Source organism: Myxocyprinus asiaticus, chromosome 28 (assembly GCF_019703515.2).
Source record: "Myxocyprinus asiaticus isolate MX2 ecotype Aquarium Trade chromosome 28, UBuf_Myxa_2, whole genome shotgun sequence".
In the NCBI taxonomy this organism is placed as follows: domain Eukaryota; kingdom Metazoa; phylum Chordata; class Actinopteri; order Cypriniformes; family Catostomidae; genus Myxocyprinus; species Myxocyprinus asiaticus.
Window position 1 is genome coordinate 5333713 of NC_059371.1, and position 19992 is coordinate 5353704.

A 19992-nucleotide genomic window follows, 5' to 3' on the forward strand; every position below is an offset into this window, starting at 1 on the left:
CAGCCCCTGCTGGGCAGGGAGAAGAATGTCTAGCAAAAATGACAAATATTGATCTGTTTCTCACCCACACCTATCATATCACTTCTGAAGATATGGATTTAACTACTGGAGTCTTATGGATTACTTTTATGCTGCCTTTATGTGCTTTTTGGAGCATCAAAATTTTGGCACTTTGCATTGAATGGACCTACAGAGCTGAAAAGAGCAAAAAACTTAATTTTTGTTTTGCAGAAGAAAGGAAGTCATACACATCTGGGATGGCATGAGGGTGAGTAAATGATGAGAGAATTTTCATTTTTATTTTCATTTTCTGATAGCTCAGCCATAATTTAATATTCTGACATAATTTCCCAACCTTCATTTTCATCCAAACCCATGTGACCTTCTGTATTCTGTGGAACACAAAAGATGTTACACAGAATGTTAGGAACTGACAGTCACGGTCACCATTCACTTTCAAAATATGGAGAAAAAAACACATTCACTGAAAGTAAATAGTGACTCAGCATACATGCTGTCTAAAACCTCATTATTGTGAAGCATGGAAGAAAGAAAGTCATACGGGTTTGGAACAACGTGATGGTGAATGATTTTCCATTTCCATTAGAATTTCCATTAATAATAATAATAATAATAATAATAATAATAATAATTCTGTAACACATGTTAAATGTGTATTGTGTAATGGAATATAGAGGAGTTAACATCCATTATGTCATTTGTGAAAGTAACGAGTTACTCACTACTTGAGTACTCTTTTAATTGGATACTTTCTTACTCTTATTAATAAGTTATTATTTATGTTAGTAATTTTGCTTCTAATTAAGTAATTTTTTTAAAGTAATTGTACTTTTACTTGAGAATTGTAAAAGTAATTGTACTTTTACAATTGTACTTACTGTAAGTATAGTTTTTGGCTACTCTACCAACCTTTGTGGAGGAGGGAAGAAAGCTTGAAGGTGAACCACCTGCACTGTGAAGGGCGTGGTTAGAACCTTAGGCACATAGCCTTTTCTGGGTTTGACAGTGGCTTTTGAAAGACCAGGGCCAAATTCCAGACATGAATTGTCAATTGATAGTGCATGTAAGTCACCGACCTGTTTAACTGAGGCCAGAGCCAACAGTAGTGCAGTCTTAATGGAGAGCATGCACAAATCAACAGAGTCCAAAGGCTTGAAGGGGGGCCCTGCGAGCGCTTTTAGGACCAAAGTTAGGTCCCAAGTCGGGACTGTAGCCAGCCGAGGTGGATTTAACAGGACAGAGGGCAAATTGGTATGTTCATAACATTATTTAATGTGTTGCTCACCATTGGGAAGCGGTTGCGCAACGAGCGCTGTAATCTTTTTTCAATCTTTGTAATTCATTACAAGATATAATGCGCTGCTCACCACTGGGAAGCAGTTGTGCGAAATATGTGGGCTCTGAAGTGAGAAAGTCCTTTATTGAAAAAGTGTGAGCGTCTCGTGCGAGCGCTGTATATAATGCGCCACTCACCATTGCCGTCGGCACAGGGCTTGTGCTGAGTGGTGGCTTCGCGGTTAAGGCTCTGAGTTACTGATCAGAAGGTTGGGGGTTCAAGCCCCAGCACTGCCAAAATGCCACTGTTGGGCCCTTGAGCAAGGCCCTTGACCCTATCTGCTCCAGGGGTGCTGTATCATGGCTGACCCTGCACTTTGACCCAGCTTAGCTGGGATATGTGAAAAAAAATAGAATTTCACTGTATATGTGTGATAAATAAATAAAATTATAAATTATGAACCTGTTTGGCCCGCCGCTGAGTATGCTTTTTCAGGCAGTGCGGATGTTAGTCGATATGACTTAGAAAGATGAACTGCAGGAACCATGCATCAAGGTGAGATCGTGTAGGTTCTTCTGGAGGAGACCAATCGATATCGAGCTCTTCGACCGCCCTTGAAAGGATGCAAAGCATCTCCTTGTCAGTGGCGCATACACACTCCTCGCCCTCCCTGGGGGAGGGACAGTAGCATCATCCACTGACCATTTACCTGATGCAGCGAGAGACATGAGTTTGTCATCATCCCCAGTGTCAGAACCGCCGAACGAGCTCGTCACGCACATAATGTATCGGCATAGATGCGCTGCATGGAGATTGAGGGGCTTGCAGGGCATGTGCTGGCACGAGGTCCTCCTCTTTTAGATTATATATATATATATATATATATATATATATATATACACACACAGAATATGTAATATACAATTGCTTTATAAGGATACACAACTCCTGCCAAAGTGCTGCTGGGAATCAGGATGCTGAAACGACCCGTTCACCAGTGAAGCGTCAAGCGGCAAGGCAGAGTGATGTTCACTGGAACACTGCAGGAGAGCGGAGAGTCTGCTCGTTGCCGTGAGATTACGCCCGCTGACTCGTGTAATCGACAGCGAAGCAGTAAAGGGCTTATAGATGAGAGATGAATCGCTGTCTTGAAGGAAGAAAATTCTGAGGTTTGCGAACCTACTTTAATAGTGGACAGCTTCACGCCTAAAAAGTAGGGGCTCAAACACCATAGACAATATTAGAATACTGGCGTTAATGTAGAGAGGTTTCAACTATGTTTTGTGGAAGGACACTCCCCATATGCGTTAGCACACAAGAGTCAAGTGTACTGAGTCATAAGGGAACTGACATTACGGTACGGCATGCCACGGTTTAGCTCTTAAAAGAGAAAATATTTGCATATATACAGTATATATTTAAGCAATATCACATGACCAAGAGTGCGATATGCACCTACATCAGCACAGTGATATTGCTTATATACAACAATTCAATGAACAAGCAAATTTTAAAATATTTTGGCAAAAACTGAGTATGGTCACAAAAAACGCATTTGTGCATGGAACTACTTTCTTACACGACGGATCAGAATCTGACATTGCTAGTTCAAACCAAACGATGCATCCAAGCCTTTTAGAACTGAAGTCATGCTGTAGTCTGTTAGTCAGTTTTCTGAAGATAATGTAATTTTGGTGAAATGCATCCTATATTCTCAATGGAAATATAGTTGTCCAAGCAGGTGTATTCCTCCCTATTTCACGGTAGCTGGTGCGCAATAGTCATTCACTGTAGAAACCACAATCTCCTCTGCCATTTTGAACAGTATTTTCTCTCCAATGTGGAAAATCCCGTAAGAGGTAAGTGCCTTAAGTTTGTGTGATTAATCAGTCTGTTGTGTTTCTGTTGTGCCGTAATGATGAAGTTGTTAGTTTAAAACCGTTTAGTAGTGTAGCAGTAATACGAGCGATCATGGAGTGCTGTTGACTCACTTCACAACACCAACTGGCTCATATTACACACAAAAATGGTCTTTTGCCTCCACCTGCTGGATAAAATATGTAATGTCACAAAATTAAATGTAAAGAGACAGATAGCTCTTAGCACATCTGCACTGCTCTTACACTTTAGATTAGAAAGACACGAACACAAGCGGAGTGATACACACAGTAAAGTGTCCAAGTCCTGATGGTGTATCTGTACTCATGGAACATCTCTCGTCCAATCAGATTCGAGGACCAGAACTAACTGTTGTGTGTATATAAATATATATATATATATATATATATATATATATATATATATATATATCACTTAGAAATGTCCTTGTTTTCGAAAGAAAAGCTAATTTTTTGTCCATTAAAATAACATCAAATTGATCAGAAATACAGTGTAGACATTATTAATGTTGTAAATGACTATTGTAGCTGGAAATGGCTGATTTTTAATGGAATATCTACATAGGTGTACAGAGGCCCATTATCAGCAACCATCAGTCCTGTGTTCCAATGGCACGTTGTGTTTGCTAATCCAAGTTTATCATTTTAAAAGGCTAATTGATCATTAGAAAACCCTTTTGCAACTACGTTAGCACTGCTGAAAACTGTTGTGCTGATTAACGAAGCAATAAAACTGGCATTCTTTAGACTAGTTTAGTATCTGGAGCATCAGCAATTGTGAGTTCGATTGCAGGCTCAAAATGGCCATAAACAAAGAACTTTCTTCTGAAACTCGTCAGTCTATTCTTGTTCTGAGAAATGAAGGCTATTCCATGCGAGAAATTGCCAAGAAACTGAAGATCTCGTACAACGATCTCAGACTGGCCAAAAAAAGAAAAGTTTAAGATGGGCAAAAGAACACAGACACTGGACAGAGGAAGATTGGAAAAAAGTGTTATGGACAGACAAATCTAAGTTTGAGGTGTTCGGATCACAAAGAAGAACATTTGTGAGATGCAGACCAAATTAAAAGATGCTGGAGGAGTGCTTGACGCCATCTGCCAAGCATGGTGGAGGCAATGTGATGGTCTTGGGGTGCTTTGGTGGTGGTAAAGTGGGAGATTTGTACAGGGTAAAAGGGATCTTGAAGAAGGAAGGCTACCACTCCATTTTGCAACGCCATGCCATACCCTGTGGATGGCGCTTGATTGGAGCCAATTTCCTAATAAAAACAGGACAAAGACCCAAAGCACAGCTCCAAACTATGCAAGAACTATTTAGGAAAGAAGCAGTCAGCTGGTATTCTGTCTATAATGGAGTGGCCAGCACAGTCACCGGATCTCAACCCTATTGAGCTGTTGTGGGAGCAGCTTGACCGTATGGTATGTAAGAAGTGTCCATCAAGCCAATCCAACTTGTGGGAGGTGCTTCAGGAAGCATGGGGTGAAATCTCTTCAGATTACCTCAACAAACTGACAACTAGAATGCCAAAGGTCTGCAAGGCTGTAATAGCTGCAAATGGAGGATTCTTTGACGAAAGCAAAGTTTGAAGGACTCAATTATTATTTCATTTAAAAATCATTATTTCTAACCTTGTCAATGACTGTATTTCCTATTCAAACTCATTTCATATATGTTTTCATGGAAAACAAGGAAATTTCTAAGTCACCCCAAACTTCTGAACGGTAGTGTGTGTGTATATATATATATATATATATATATATATATATATATATATATATATATATATATATATATACACAGGTGCATCTCAATAAATTAGAATGTCGTGGAAAAGATCATTTATTTCAGTAATTCAATTTATTTCAGAAACTCGTGTATTAAATAAATTCAATGCACACAGACTTAAGTAGTTTAAGTCTTTGGTTCTTTTAACTGTGATGATTTTGGCTCACATTTAACAAAAACCCACCAATTCACTATCTCAAAAAATTAGAATACATCATAAGACCAATAAAAAAAAAAAAAACATTTTTAGTGAATTGTTGGCCTTCTGGAAAGTATGTTCATTTACTGTATATGTACTCAGTACTTGGTAGGGGCTCCTTTTGCTTTAATTACTGCCTCAATTTGGCGTGGCATGGAGGTGATCAGTTTGTGGCACTGCTGAGGTGGTATGGAAGCCCAGGTTTCTTTGACAGTGGCCTTCAGCTCATCTGCATTTTTTGGTCTCTTGTTTCTCATTTTCCTCTTGACAATACCCCATAGATTCTCTATGGGGTTTAGGTCTGGTGAGTTTGCTGGCCAGTCAAGCACACCAACACCATGGTCATTTAACCAACTTTTGGAGCTTTTGGCAGTGTGGGCAGGTGCCAAATCCTGCTGGAAAATGAAATCAGCATCTTTAAAAAGCTGGTCAGCAGAAGGAAGCATGAAGTGCTCCAAAATTTCTTGGTAAACGGGTGCAGTGACTTTGGTTTTCAAAAAACACAATGGACCAACACCAGCAGATGACATTGCACCCCAAATCATCACAGACTGTGGAAACTTAACACTGGACTTCAAGCAACTTGGGCTATGAGCTTCTCCACCCTTCCTCCAGACTCTAGGACCTTGGTTTCCAAATGAAATACAAAACTTGCTCTCATCTGAAAAGAGGCAACAGTCCAGTTCTTCTTCTCCTTAGCCCAGGTAAGATGCATCTGATGTTGTCTGTGGTTCAGGAGTGGCTTAACAAGAGGAATACGACAACTGTAGCCAAATTCCTTGACACGTCTGTGTGTGGTGGCTCTTGATGCCTTGACCCCAGCCTCAGTCCATTCCTTGTGAAGTTCACCCAAATTCTTGAATCGATTTTGCTTGACAATCCTCATAAGGCTGCGGTTCTCTCGGTTGGTTGTGCATCTTTTTCTTCCACACTTTTTCCTTCCACTCAACTTTCTGTTAACATGCTTGGATACAGCACTCTGTGAACAGCCAGCTTCTTTGGCAATGAATGTTTGTGGCTTACCCTCCTTGTGAAGGGTGTCAATGATTGTCTTCTGGACAACTGTCAGATCAGCAGTCTTCCCCATGATTGTGTAGCTTAGTGAACCAAACTGAGAGACCATTTTGAAGGCTCAGGAAACCTTTGCAGGTGTTTTGAGTTGATTATCTGATTGGCATGTCACCATATTCTAATTTTTTGAGATGGTGAATTGGTGGGTTTTTGTTAAATGTGAGCCAAAATCATCACAATTAAAAGAACCAAAGACTTAAACTACTTCAGTCTGTGTGCATTGAATTTATTTAATACACGAGTTTCACAATTTGAGTTGAATTACTGAAATTAATGAACTTTTCCACGACATTCTAATTTATTGAGATGCACCTGTATATATATATATATATATATCCTTCCTTCTGTTGTTTTAGACATTAAAGGCACATGTTTCATAAAAAAATAACAATGAAAAAAGGATGAAAATAAAAATAACATTAAAACTATATTATGTAAGGGATACTTTACAGTTGGTCTCTTATTATCTGCTTTGCATCAGGCTTTCTAGTACAGAATGATTTCTTATCAAATACAGTAGATAAAGAAATAGACATGAAATATTAATTTGAGTTGCTATTATTTTATTTTGTAAGAAAAAGGGAGCACAGAGTGATACGAGAGACATGAAACTAGCACATCTATTTAGGAAATCAGTTGCCTGGGACAACAGTCAATTTCACAGTCAGTTTACCCCTCATTATATAATATTATATGACCGTAGCATGCTGCGATTGACCTATCAAAATCAAGTATTCCACAGAGGCATGTAACAAGGCACATACAGGACCTAATGTACTTATAATGTGTCTCATAAATTTCCATATTCCTATTAAATTCAGTAAAAAAAAAAAAAAAAAAAAAAAAACAGCAATAAAACATTTTGAGAGAGCTTGTATGGTTTTTGTGAATCAGTGAGTCCATATGGTTCTATGTCTCTATGCACATTTCCATGCATTCATACACATGTACCCACAGGCCTTGCCAAGCTCAGGCTGTTTTTGTAGAGATTATTATTTATTTTTATTTTTTTTTATGTGCTGCTTCCTGTAATGTGTATTTTAGGAGTGGGTAAAAACTCTTTCACTTATAAAAAAACAAACAAAAAAAAAAAACAACAAAAGAAAAACAGACACGAACCATGTTTTGTTTGAAGAATTCCAGCCAACCACAAAACAAATCAAATAAAGCCTGAAGATCTCTCTGGCATGTTTGCTGTTTGACAGATGTGTTGTCTGCGTGTATTTGTGGGTTTAAATAGAGAATCGATCAGCTTAGAAGAGGAAAAGAATGATAAATATTTAATTACTCTTTGATTACTTTTCTTAATTTAAATAGATCCTTAAATGCTTAAAGGAATATTCAAGTACAATATAACTTTGTGACATGCTGTCAATTGCCTCAGAAAATAATTTTGACTCGTCGCATATACTACAGTAATGCATTAACAATGGAAGTCAATGGGGCAAGACACGCACGGGATAAATGTTGAAATACACTCGTTTTGTATCACCACAAATAAATAATTATTTGTTAACATGGGTCTATTGTGATAAAATAATTTACTGACCTAGTCTGTGCAAATTTATATCATGATTTTAGCTCATGACCATGCTAAGTGACAGGTATCTTTACATAACTGGTAATTTTTGCAATGATAACAGAAAGTATGGTGCCTTGATCCTGCCATGTACATAACAAAAAGGTAATTCTGACTTTATGTCTCACATTTGCGACTTTATTTCTCATGATTATGACTTTATTTCTCGTAGTTGCAAGTTTTTATCTTGCAATTGCGAGAAATATAATTGCAACTGCAAGATGTAAACTCACAAATGCGAGATATAAACTTGCAATTGCAATATATAGTCTAGAGAAAATTTCAAATATTTATATCTCACAATTGCATCTTTACTGTATATTTCACAATTCTAATTTCATTTTTCTCAACTGCGACCTTATATCTCAGAATTGTGACTTTAAACTCACAATTATGAGAAATAAAGTCACAACTGTGAGACAAAAAGTCTGAATTTATTTCGAGGTGGGATCCGGCTTCGATAAGACTGTTTACATCAAATAAAAAAATCCAACAACAGGAGTACAACAGTGTTTTAACAAAAATACAATATTTTTTTTTTCTTTTTTATAAACTAAGGGATGTGTCAAAATTTATTTGTTATTTTAAACTTGGAAAAATCCTAAAATGTCCTAAGATGCTAGCTTGATGTTTTTTGTTTTTTACTACAAGATATATATAGTATACTGTATATACAGTATATATGAATCTAAATACTATATTCATCTGTGCCATTATTACACACTCAAGCACGCACACGCAGATTTTATCAATAATTTGTATGTGTATGTGTGTTTTATATGATGTGTTACAGCGTCTGAGAGCTTCATTCGTGTATGTGTAGTCTCTGGAGAGATAAGTCACACAACTGTCTGATTGGATAACTAGATGAAACTCCGCTCTGATTGGATAATGAGATGAAGACATCTCTGTGGCATCTGGATCCAATCGAGCCTTCTTCCACATTTATTCGGCTCTTCTGGTTCATGATTTTTTACTTCTTGGGATAGAACTGACTTTGGAAAGAGCAGCTAATTTTAGAAACAGTCCATTTATATCAACAAAGGACATAGTGTGTTTATCTATTTGTGTTTGTGCGTATAACCTTGTCTTTGCTTGTATGATGTACACAAGCCACACACACACACACACACACACAGATGCACATGGAAAAAAACAACAGCTCACATACAGCTCACATCTGTAGAAAATGTGAGCTGTGATTACCCGTGAAAGTCTCGCTGCCACTTTGCTAGGGTGTTGTGAGTGGTTGCCAGGGTGTTGCTGGGCAATTGCCGGGGTGTTGTAGGTATTTGCTAGGGAATTTCAATGGGGTTGCTAGGATATTTTGGGTGGTTGTTAGGACATTGCTATGTGGTTTCTTACAAAAATGTATGTTGTGCTTGCCCATGCAAAACTCACCACCACAATGCTCGGATGCTGCTTTATGGTTACTAGGGTGCTGTAGATGGTTGCTACCAGATTGCTGTGCAGTTGCTAAGGTGTTCTAAATGGGGTTTAGCCTGTTGTGGTTGCTAGGGTGTTGAGGGTGGTTGATAAAGCATTGCATTTTTGTTTCTAAGGTTGTCTGACAAGGTGGTTGCAAGGTTATTGCTGTGATGATGATTCTCACAGAAACGGTCAAGAAATTGTCCTGGCCAAGTTTTCTCCAAAATAAAAAGAAAAAAGAAATTATATTTTGCATAAAGAACATGGCCTATTTTAAGGCCATTAAGATTTTTTACATTGTAACATTATTTTCATGACAGTAAAACATTTTACCAATTCTCATTACCACAATGTGAAAAAATATGTATTATTTAAATTGTAAAGTATTGTAAAGTAATTGTAAAATATTTCAGATCACAGATCACAGCATTTGTCCCTTCGTACTGCCTTTCATTTTCAAACAGTAAAACTTCATTCAAACAGTAAAAAAAAATTGTGTTACGGTAATGTGCATTATCATTGGAAACAAGGGGAATAGTAAAAATAAAATGTATTTACTCGTTACGGTAATGAGAATTTGGGGGGAAATGTGCTTAAGAGTTCTGAAAATAATGTCACAATACAAAAAATCTTAATGGTCCTAAATGTAGGTTTACATTTCATTATGCAAAACATTATGCAAAACATAATTTCATATATATATATATATATATATATATATATATATATATATATATATATAATTTATATATGTATATATATACTGTATATACACCGATCAGCCACAACATTAAAACCACCTGCCTAATATTGTGTAGGTCCCCCTCATGCCGCCAAAACAGCACCAACCCGCATCTCAGAATAGCATTCTGAGATGATATTCTTCTCACCACAATTGTACAGAGTGGTTATCTGAGTTACCGTAGACTTTGTCAGTTCAAACCAGTCTGGCCATTCTCTGTTGACCTCTCTCATCAACAAGGCATTTCCATCCACAGAACTGCCGCTCACTGGATGTTTTTGTTGTTTTTGGCACCATTCTGAGTAAATTCTAGAGACTGTTGTGTGTGAAAATCCCAGGAGATCAGCAGTTACAGAAATACTCAAACCAGCCCATCTGACACCAACGATCATGCCACACTCCAAATCACTGAGATCACATTTTTCCCCATTCTGATGGTTGATGTGAACATTAACTGAAGCTCCTGACCCGTATCTGCATGATTTTATGCACTACACTGCTGCCACACAATTAGCTGTCAGCCACACCATTAAAACCACCTGTCTAATATTGTGTAGGTCCCCCTCGGCACCAACAGCACCAACCTGCATCTCAGAATAGCATTCTGAGATTATATTCTTCTCTCCGCAATTGTACAGAGTGGTTATCTGAGTTACCGTAGACTTTGTCTGGCCATTCTCTGTTGACCTCTCACATCAACAATGCATTTCCATCCACAGCACTGCCGCTCACTGGATGTTTTTTGTTTTTGGCACCATTCTAGAGTAAATTTTAGAGACTGTTGTGTGTGAAAATCCCAGGAGATCAGCAGTTACAGAAATACTCAAACCAGCCTGTCTGGCACCAATAACCATCCATGTGATTATCTAATCAGCCAATCGTGTGGCAGCAATGTAGTGCATAAAATCATGCAGATACGGGTCAGGAGCTTTAGATAATGTTCACATCAACCATCAGAATGGGGAAAAAATGTGATCTCAGTGATCTGGACTGTGGCATGATTGTTGGTGTCAGATGGGCTGGTTTGAGTATTTCTGTAACTGCTGATCTCCTGGGATTTTCACGCACAACAGTCTCTAGAATTTACTCAGAATGGTGCCAAAAACAAAAGAAAATCCAGTGAGCGGCAGTTCTGTGGATGGAAATGCCTTGTTGATGAGAGAGGTCAACAGAGAAATGGCCAGACTGGTTTGAACTGACAAAGTCTACGGTAACTCAGATAATCCCTCTGTACAATTGTGGTGAGAAGAATATAATCTCTGAATGCTATTCTGAGATGCGGGTTGGCGCTGTTTTGGCGGCATGAGGGGGACCTACACAATATTAGGCAGGTGGTTTTAATGTTGTGGCTGATCAGTTTATATACATCCTGTATATATATAGATTTGGTGTTAAATGACCAGACCATTTTCTCGACAGCTGAGAGTAATAATCACCCATATACAGTATTTGGATTCAGAGTTCATTCAGATCCTATGAGCAATAGTGATTGTGTTGTGATTGTGAATTGCGTTTTGTGAAATACATGTTATCAAGCTGAAATGTTGATTTGATAAAATTAGGAAAAGTTGTAAAATAGTTTCAACATGATGTTACGTATTTTTAGCTATTAAAAGACCCCAAACAGAACATGAGGGTTAACCTGTATCCCATTCATCTCCATGTAAAGGCATGTGAACATGATATCTGCTAACAACCTTTTAACCAAATCAATCTGTGTAGTAGGACTCTCAGCCTTTCATGTCACAGTGCTTCTTCATGTGGGCTGTGATATCTCTTCGCTCAATGAGGGTTTTTCTAAAGTAGATAAGAGGATAATGTAGAGAAGCTTCTGACAGCACAAAATCGATAACAGAGATGGTGGAGACGGAAAGCAGAGACATGTTGAAGAGAGTATTATATCACACACACACACACACACACACACACACACACACACACACACACACATACACTGTCTAATTATTAACCTCATAGACACTTTCACCATGACAACTAGCCCTTCTATAAACAGTTCAGAATGTTTACTGTTTTCTCTTCCTGTTCTGACTGACACACAGACACAATGCATGACCTTTGACCTCAGCCTCCCAAAGCTTTTACCACCTGCACTGAGGTTTGTGCTGTGGACATGAATGAAACCTCAAATCTTGCAGCTTGTTGAGAAGCGTGCTATTACTTTTGTAAGTGATCGGATTAATGATTTTCAGCTGGTGGATGATAAAACAGTTGATCCCATAGACTTACCTTAAAGGAGGAACCCGAGTCAAATCTAAACATCGTAAAGACTTTGGGGGTGGAGTCAAACCTAAAAAGTTTTACTATCCTGGACAACAATCATCTTTCAAGTGCATGACTACTTTATGGTCAAACAGGGTTAAGGCTTCAATAATAATAACTTTTTTTTTTGTTTTTTTTTTTTGGTCCAGCTCATTTGTATTATTCAAAAATACATATTACAATTCACACAAAACAATCACTTGAATCTATCACTCTTCTATGATGGATATATTTTCAATTACTAAGATCAAAGTTATACTGATATTTTTCTGGGGCTTAAAGTAAAAACTATGTCATGAGGTGTAACCATTCAGAGAGTAAAAAAAAAAAAAAAACTTTTTCAAAGTTCATTTAAAAGCTGAAAGAAGCAAATGTTGGCTTAATTAATGCAGAATAAGCTTGTATTATTATTTCGGCAACACTTTACAATAAGGTTTTGTTTGTTAACATTTGTAAATGCGTAAGGTATCATGAAGAAACAATTAACAATACATTTTTTTACAGCATTATTTAATTTTAATTAATGTTAGTTAATAAAAATACAATTGTTCATTGTTAGTTCATGTTAGTTTATAGTGCATTAACTAATGTTAACTAATACAACTTTTCATTTAAAAAAAAATATTAGTATTTGTTGAAATTAACATTAATTAATATAAATAAATGCTGACAAAATATTGTTTTATAACATTTGTCCACCAAATCAAAGTCAGGTGGTATAACCAAAATGTAGGTTGCACAATAGTAATAATAATAATAATAATAATAATAATAATAATAATAATAATAATAATAATAACCCCTTGTGACTGTTTGTGAAGTTTAAAAAAAAACAAAAAAACTGACATATTTATATTTTTAAGGAAAATCACATTTTGCCCATAGAAAACATCTTGATATCTTTGACTAAATATTACAAATAAATGAATAATGCAATGACAGTATTTTAATATACCTTGAAATGTTTTGGTTGAAAATACTATACATATATATATATATATATATATATATATATATATATATATATATATATATATATATATGAAACCAAATTGAACACGTGATTGCATTTCTACGAACTTCACATGTGTGTTTTAAACTATTTTTTAAATTATTATTTCTCATTTTTATCACCTCAGTCAACCTTATTTGTCAATGACCAATCTGTGTTTTTATTAGGGCAGTGGGACAAAGGAATAGAATCCGAAATTACAACAGTAGATTAATTATGAGTCCACTATTATTATTATTTATAAAGAAAGTCAAAAAACAAGAAGAGCTATAAAACCGCTAGATGGCGATATTGCACGTGTGCTCCCTTAACACTCGCCAGCGAGGAATCATATGAAACAGTGTTCCCACATATATTCTTTCATAAAGACGTATATTACCAAATAACAATCCTAACACTTGATTTAGTCACTCTAGGTGTGAATAAAATAAGAATGAGCAAAATAATTTAATTGCGCACACAATAATGGGCCCCTAAAAATGTGTGCGGATCACTCAAAGACAGTTTCAATGTTCTCATTCTGTCTGAAAGAAGCCCTCAGACCCTCATTCAGTCATAAATAACCATTCATCAGTGACAGCATTTGTTTAAACTGCTGTTATCTTTCATAAATATTTACTTCTCCTGGTGAAATCCTGCCCTTCACACCTCCAGTAGATGTGGGTCATGGAAGCAGCAGAAGAGAGAATGGCCCGCTGTAAACAGCCTAACAAAAGGAAACAAACCATGCCTGCACTCTTCAAACAAACCCCAGAATTGTGTGTGTGTTGGTAATCACAAACTATTCAAGTATGCAAATACTACAAGTACAAGAAAGAGAGCTGGGAAGTCAAGACGAGAGCATTGTGTTTTTTTCTCCAGTGTGACCCAGCTCTTTCGATGAAGCCCTCAGGAGATGCGTGACTACCTGCAGGATGAGATATAAACTGTCATCTGGGTGGAGATCCACTCTACAGAAATAACAACATCAACACTGACTTAATCAGGCCTTTGACTATGACTGTGTGTGTTTCCAAATCTAGTGAGTGGCCTACCTAGACAGCATCAGGCAACACAAGTGTGTTCAAATGATTGGACACTCACACATAAAAGGAATACTAATGAGTTTGAACAAAACTATAGAGCATAAGAATCTCTTAAGAATTATTTTAGATCCAACTGGAGAAACTGATTTAAGATTATTCCAGAATATAATCTTATTAGATTCTAACAGGATTCTTTATTGTGCTCTTTAGGATTGGTTCCATACTAAAATAGTAATTATATTAACATTCCTGTAGTATTTTGACCAGAAGTATGATGCCCAAAAATGCTGTCTAGGAAGGCACAACACTTGTAGACATGAGACATCCTGCTTTTTTGCATGGTTTGACCAAATTTGCACAACAATATAACAACTAACTTTATACAACAGTATAACTACTGTAACTCTATATCTACATAGGTATAAAGCTCATATCTGCATTCATGGTCAATAGACTATGTATTGTAACTTTGTGAAAGTGTTTGTATTTCTTGCCTTGACTATGTTGTTTAAGTGTTGATCTTGTCTGTTACTGTATATACTCTGAACCGTGGTTCCTGTAACACTGTAAAGTACTTTGATTTGAACTCTTGATCAACAAGCAGTAGAGTAACAGAAGTCAAATCCTAACCTACAATCATAATTAGACTGCAGTTTATTACCCATTTTTTTAACATTAGACACTTCCAGTTAATGTTCCCTCTGTTAAGTAATTTACAAATGCATAATAAATCATTGATATCCAGTCGTAACGTGAATAAAGAGGCAGCTTTTATGCTTGCCAAATAGCAAGCGTTTTAACCTACATATTATAAATGTTTAATAGACAGACTTATTCATACTTTATTAAAACTAATAAGCAATATTAATAAGCATTTTAAAACATAAAATCCCCTAATTCATGATTTATGTCACAATGCAGCAAACATTGACTATTGAAGTGAGATTTTTTTCTAGTAACATTTGTTTTAAAAGAATGGTGCTACTCCGAGTGCTGTTCCAATTAACCTAGTCCTAGTTACCTAAAGTCCTTTGCAAAAAACACTTTTCAGCTCTTCATACTCATTCACAGCATATATCATATAATAAAGCCTGATGACAATTAAACAAGACTGAACTTTATGTACATATTTCTAATGTTGTCAACTGCTTAATAAGTGCTTTATGGGTGTTCAATTTACATTAAGGTCCATTTTCACAGTGTACTAAAGTTGAATTAGTGTTATTAAGCATTTATAACATGTAAGGTAAAATGGCTCACTATTTGGCAAGAAGTATTGCATGAAAGTAAACTTTTTTGCATGCTGTAGCTACATATAAATGATTTATAATGCATTTGTAAATCACTTATTAGTCATTAATAAACCCCCTTTTTAATAATAATAATAATAATAATAATAATAAAAAATCCCTTTATAAAGGCTTAACCAAGGGAACATTAATGTAAAGTATTAAAGTTAAATAATAATTAATGTGAGATAAACTGGCTCACCATTTGGCATGTATTGCATGAAAGTCGTGCATGTTGTTGTAACTGTATATCAATGATTTATATGACATTTGTAAATGACTTATTAATCCTTAATGATTTATAAAACCTTAACAAAGGGAACATTATTATAAACTGTTACCTGATTTTTTATTCCTATTCATCAAGCTGTGTCAGTTCACACACATAACCGATAAACAGTTAGCTTACCTTGATTGTGAGTAGCCTATAAGCATGCACAAGGGTATCTATAGATATACAACTCAGTATATTTGAATCTAGAAGTGTATATTAAGTTCCAACTATATATTCAGGATTTATACCTATTATTTTAATATTATAACTTTATTTTCAGAATTATACACATGCATTCGGATTTGATCTTTGCACCCCATATGCATGTTATGTTTATTAGTGTTGTGGCATTGTAAAGCCTCTTGAATGTTGACTTGATTCGGACAGTGTGTCTCGGATGAGTGGGCTGGTCTTTAGAGAGAGTGTTTCAGATACACTCCACGCGCAGACAGAGTTCACAGCAGTCTGACTCGCGACTCCGTCTCTGTAGAGAACAGCTCAGGATACCCGCTAAAGACAAGCGACGAACTTTGGCACGAGAGAAACTCCGTTAGACCCGAGAGCGCACAGCCAGATTCAGAGAAGACCCGACTCGAGGAATCTATCAAAGGAACAACTTTATCATACTTTCTGCACCAAACTCCCAACATTTCATAAAGTGTGTGTTCTTACACAACATTTTGTGCTGCTGGAAGACAACAAAATAATAGCTACCATAAAACAGCCAACTGTTATTTCTATCCAGGCACACTTTTTTCTGGAGGGATTTTACCCAAGAGAATAAGGTAAGGAGCTTTCACCTCAACTGTTGATGTTTAAATTGCTGTTTTATTGATGATTTGATTTCCACGCACGAGCTTCGGGAGGAGATGCATTTAAACCACCTCATCGAAATGTCCCAAAGAGCATTTGCACTATTTCCAGACATTGCTCAGATGTACCTGCCATAGTATTTCCGAAACGCATGATTTCATGCCTCATGAAAGAGTTTGAAAACTTCTGCAGTCATGGGGAAAAACAGCGGGACTCTCCGGGGAGAGACAGACACTCTTTGAACATCTTGCCAGAACATGAGGGACGGGCGTTTTGCGGTTGACAAACTCCTGGAAGTTAAAGATTTCAAACAGCTTTCCATCAAGCCTGAGCTCGCAGGCGCTTTTAATGTTCTTCTGCAGATCGTCTCGATCTCAGAGGAGGTGTGTGGTGCTCTTTAGGTGGTGTTTGGATGGGAGTTTCGGGCATGGACATTGTGTTGGAGACGCGGTTCCCATGCGCTCCGATCCGCCAGACGCAATTCATCATCATGCGTCCTCGCCCCTCTCAATTGTGCGTCTTTTTACTCAGTCTTTTATAGTGTTAAATGTTACTGCCTCCGCTCATCTGTGAAGGGAAAGGCATGTGGGGCACGAACTTCTCCAAACATTCTCGTATTACGTGCACCTGCAAGATGCGCAATTTTGGCACACATCTATACTGCTGCTATGCAGTGAATTGTCTTTCTTTTGTTGTGCTTGTCAGCAACTTCTTACATAGGCTACCGTAGGTCTAGGTTTCTTGTTTTGGTTAGTGAAAAGAGCAGTCTGCATCGGAGTCGACAGATAACATGAACTTGCTTTTTCAACATTAAGATTTCAGGTTTAAATTTGATATAAGGGAAAGCATATTTTTGATCAAGCTATTCAATGAAAGTTCCAAAAGGTCCAGTTTCTAAAATTCCTTCCCAGCAAAGATCTGAACAAACATAACTTACATTGTTTAAGGGATAAATATGTCATATAGGTCTGAAATTATATAAGCAATGTGCATTTCAGAAAAACATTCAAGTTGACAGTCATAATCGCCTACCTTGTAAAAGTAAGAAGAATAAAATGGTCTCAATAGTATCCAAAATAGTGTAGGATCCAACTGAATCAAATATTCGCAAATAATCTGTGCCGCATTAAGAACTCATTAAGTAAATACACCTTGTCAGGTTACAAGCTATAGCGTATTGCACTTCATATGTGGATTTTGCAATGTAAACAGGGCTTAGCTGTTTTGTTCAAAGAGCAAAATGTATAAATGCATTATTTTTTGAGACATAAATCATGTTCCGGATGCACCAATAATCCTGAGTTCGGATCTGGACTGCAGCCTGCTAATTGCTGACCTCTCTTTTAGATGCTGGAGTTGATCACCATATCTTTTAAGCTTTTCAACATGTTTAATCACCTTTTAGCATTTTTACTGTTCATTTAAATGGCCCTGTGGTGTGACGAGTTTTAAGAGTACAAATATCCCAAATAAATACTCTGTATAGAATTAATATGAGATCATTCAAACGGCATGTGTAAAATTGATATGACGCTCTCTGGAAAAAAAAAAAAAATACAATTACTGTTTAAGGTAGAGCAGCCGTCACTGGGGTGGTACCTTTTTTTGGGTAAATACTTGTACCCTTATGGAGACAAAAAAGCCAGAGGAACAAAACATAAATGTACCTTTAAAGGTACACAATACGTTCAACTTGTACACAAAACGAGTAATACATTTTATTTAGAGGTACAGAAAAGGTCCACTTGAGGGTACCACCCCAGTTCTGAAAGTGAAGAATTGGAAAATGTTGTATAATATAGTTTAAGTATTGCTATTCTGCTGTTACTGCTTGAAATTTCATGTCAACTACCCATTTGCATGAGAATTTGGTTACATTTGCATCATTATCTTTTGAAATTTGATGAGAAAAGAGGGAATTGTTAATCACTCTGATAGGATTGTGAGGATCAATCTACTATCAGACACAAACCACAAGCTAAAAGGCGGATTGCTGGCTACCTGATGGTGCTCCTGGAGAGAGTGATATTTTTCTCTGGGCTTGGGAGAGGTAATGAAAAGCAGTCTCAGAATGAGGGAATTTGAATAACTGTATTTAGTGGCAAGGCCAAGCTGCACTGCCTCCCATCCTCTCTCGGAAAGAATGAAACAGGAACAAAAGTCTAAGAAGGAGAAGGTCTGTGTTGCATAGCGTATCTAAACCCTTATTTGCATATGAAAACTCTGGCAGCAAAAGAATTCCACCACTGTTGCAACAGCCATTTGTGTGTCCGCCGGAGTGACAGGCCGATGAGGCGATACAGTCGTCCTCACGCTGGTCTTTGTGGGGTCTGACGTGACTGTGTGTCATGTCCTGTTTAAGGGAACCAGGGATTTAATTGCAACTTTTCGAACTTTTTGTGACCCCCCCCCCCCCCCCCCAAACCTTTAAGTTCCAAATGGGTTTATTCCCAAAGCAGCTGAGCTGAAATTCACTTTGAAATGGTTCATCCAACGTGTCCTGTTGGAGATACACACGAGGATCTCAATAATAATTTGTGGGTGAACTATCCGTTTACGGTCATTTCTGTGTATGTTGCGAAGATGATACATAAACGTTCCCAGAATGCCTGTTTGTGCTCTAGCTCTTGACATGGAGATATGGGTGGAGTGAGAGGGACAAATTGTCCCATGACTCCATCATTATCTTTGAGATCTCTCCTTCTTCTCTCAAAGACAGCAGTGAAGTGGACATCAGTCAGAGCTGACCCCCACCCCCTTTTCCATTCAATAATCTGTTTGTGTGACACTTGGAGAAAGTGGCCCCTTCACCCTCAGCCTAGCTGCCGATGGACATTCCTGGATGTGGTACTAATCTGAAGTCTTGAGATAAGACCTTTTGAGAAGATAGAGTACTTAGAGGCTAGAGTGGGACATCTCAGCCTGGACACTCTAGAAGGCACAGGTGGGGTTTCATATGTTCTCATGATTATTTAGAACAGTGTTTCCCAACTCTGTTCCAGGAGGCCTTCCAACACTACACGTTCAGATGTCTCCATAATCAAACACCCCTGATTTAAGTCATCAGCTAATTAGTAGAGTGCTCCAAGACTTGAAATAGGTGTGTCCAATAAGGGACACATCCAAAGTACTGTTGGGTGGTCTCCAGGAACAGGGTTGGGAAAGATTAGGCGCTTTTCCACCACTGGGCCAAATGCTTCTCATTGTGGAACCATGCTATTCTCTACAGATCCAGGCTCACTGACACGGTTATGTTTTTTTTTTCCATTGTGGTTCTGCAAACTCAAGATTAGAGTA

General features: G+C 37.3%; 1 protein-coding gene across 1 annotated transcript in view; it reads left to right on the top strand.

Moving 5' to 3' along the window:
* The first annotated feature begins 16358 nt into the window (after window positions 1-16358).
* The window catches only part of LOC127418905 (protein NDNF), a 30814-nt gene continuing 27180 nt past the window's right edge, over window positions 16359-19992 (top strand). Inside the window, exon 1 of the mRNA XM_051659809.1 lies at window positions 16359-16667. The gene's annotated coding sequence lies outside the window, so the exon portion shown is untranslated. The remainder of the gene's footprint in view (window positions 16668-19992) is intronic.